The following is a 2,500-nucleotide window of genomic DNA, read 5'->3' as shown; positions in this document are numbered from 1 at the left end:
TTGACACGTCAACACATAACCGGCGTTTTCAGAAATCTCCACGTTGGCTGGAGTTTTTAGAAATGATCGTTTTCTGTGATAAAAACTGCGTTTTCGTGTAAATGAGAGGCCAAACCGCGTGGAAATATCTGCGTTTTCCCTTTGTGTAAACGGGGCCTTACACAGGCAGTGATAAGAGCGCCTTGCTTTGTCTTGATCACATTTTGTTGTTAAAATATACACAACACTCACCAATCTCTTCCTGCCTCCCCCCATTTGACTGATCGGCATTGACCACTTCCACGTCAGTTCAGCCGCTGATTCTGTGCATACATTTTTCCATTGAAGATGTCTGTTGTGGCCCCTTGAGTGACTCGACTATGTAAACGCCTGCAGACGATCCACCTGGTCATCTGGTTCACCTGTGACCAACATGCGTGTGGAGGCAGTTAGACTATTTATAGACCATAGACCACGGCACTCTTATTGAAGGAAGAGGTGCAGAGGTGCTCTTAGGCCAACCGAAGTTCAAAAGGACATTTTAGCGTCAAACGACACAGTTAAAGACATACATTGTTCGACATCTATTTGAAGGGTTTTGAAATGTCAACATAGAGGGTCGTTCATTTTGTTCTATTTTTAGGGGCGATTGATTTCAGTTGTGTGTTCAGACTATGTTGTTGCGGGCCGTAGGGGCGATAGAAACCTTGGATGGCCCCCTGTTGTTAAGACTTAGCTGCTGAGTGCCCGGGCCAACAGGGCGCTGATAGACGAATCAGAGTGGCTGGTGGTTGGCCGATGGCGGGCCAATGGTTGTCCTACAGTTGGCTCATGCCCCCCCCCCCCCCCCCCCCCCAGGGGACAACAGGCACGCCAGGCACGCCACTCAACAACTGACCTAACAACTCGCTGGACAAGTGGTCCAGGTGGTATGTAGGAGGAGAGAGCCAACAATCCTGGTATTTTGAATGCATACTCACAGGAGCTACCCCCCCCCCCCCCCCCCACACACACACACACACACACACACAAAAACGCACGCACTCACGCATACTCACATACACACACACACACACACACACACACACACACACACACACACACACAAACAACACACACACCCACACACACACATACACACACACAGAGTCACAAATACACACGCACACACACACATACACATTCAGACAGGGCATCCAAAATACCGCACAGGATGAAAGTTCTGCGACCCCAACACAAGTCATGGTGTTGTTGTTTGTCTGAACGATGCCAAACAACATTCGGAATGTGAACCAATCGCCAAAAAAAGGGATTGCAATAGCAGGACTTTCACCAGAGGTGGCGCCGTATCTGCGGTACGATTTTAAGCATTTGGTTGACCGATGATGGCATTATGAACTGAGGCCATGTGGGAAATGATGTATGTGAACTATAATGCTTCGCTGCGTCTTGTGGACTTACTTACGGACCCTTGCACATACTTGTGTGTGTGTGACTAGTTCTGTGTGTGTGGCTCTCACTTTACAAACAATTAGCGTGTCTCCCCCCCCCCTCTTCCTCCTTCTCTCTCTCTCTCTCCCCCCTCTCCCTCGCTCCCTCTTTCTCTATCCTTCTCCCACCCTCTCTCTCCCTCTCTCTCCCCCTCTCCCTCTCCCTGTCTCTCTCCCCCTCTCACTCTCTCCCCCTCTCAACCCCTCTCTCCCCATCTCATGCCCTCCCCCCTCCCTCTCTCCTCTCTCCCTCTCACCACCCTCTCATATCCCTCGCTCACTCCCTCTCCCTCTCCCCCCCTCCCTCTCTCCCCCTCCCTCCCTCCCTCCCTCCCCCCCCCCCCCCCCCTCTCCCTGATGGCAGGCGAGCAGATCCATGTATACATGAGGGATGTTTCCTCATGTCCTCATCAACGGCTGCAGCCGGCCCCTGTCCAGCCCCCTGCTCTATCCTATCTTTGAGGGGACTCTTGGGTGTGTGTGTGTGTGTTTGGGACAGGGGGGACGGGGGGGGGGGGAGGAGCCAGAGAAGCCCTCTGCAGCCGGCCCCTCCCACAGTAGGGGCATATCCCCTGCGCTCAGCTTAGCCGCGCTCAGAGCATAGATGGGACCCGAGCCCCCTGTTGGTCCAGCAGCTCACAGACGCACTTCCACTAGATCAACCCCCGGGGGAAAGAGAGAGAGAGAGAGAGGGAGGGAGAGCGAGAGGGAGAGAGAAGCACAGAAGGCGGGGAGAGAGTGAGAGTGAGATAGAGAGAGAGAGAGAGAGAGAGATAGCAGAACTAGAGGAGAGCAACAGAAGAGAGAGCGGAGAGTCAATTACACGCACCGGCTTCAGCAGACAAGTCTTCTTGTTTGGTTGGTGCTGTTGTTTCTCCCCCTCTGCTTCTTGCGGTGGTCCACTCCGGTGCTGCCGCTGGTCCGGTTGATGAGGAGGCTCGGGGTCAGACCCCTCTCTCGACTCTGCTGCTCTGGGCTCCACGAGCGAGGCAGCGGCAGCGGAGTTCACCCACGCCGCTCGTCCAATTAGC

At 53.8% G+C, this 2,500-nt stretch overlaps 1 protein-coding gene across 4 annotated transcripts in view; it reads left to right on the top strand.

Annotated features, from left to right (window-relative positions):
- Window positions 1–1,981: 1,981 nt before the first annotated feature.
- Window positions 1,982–2,500, top strand: part of myocd (myocardin) — a 31,732-nt gene continuing 31,213 nt past the window's right edge. For 2 of the 4 annotated variants that reach the window (XM_030339817.1, XM_030339816.1), the window contains exon 1: window positions 1,983–2,500. This exon is cut by the window's right edge and continues 105 nt beyond it. The gene's annotated coding sequence lies outside the window, so the exon portion shown is untranslated. The other 2 variants (XM_030339815.1, XM_030339818.1) reach the window with 2 other exon arrangements.

Source organism: Gadus morhua, chromosome 18 (assembly GCF_902167405.1).
Source record: "Gadus morhua chromosome 18, gadMor3.0, whole genome shotgun sequence".
Lineage (NCBI taxonomy): Eukaryota > Metazoa > Chordata > Actinopteri > Gadiformes > Gadidae > Gadus > Gadus morhua.
Note: the sequence above shows the minus strand (reverse complement) of the source record. Positions and strands in the feature narration are given on the sequence as shown.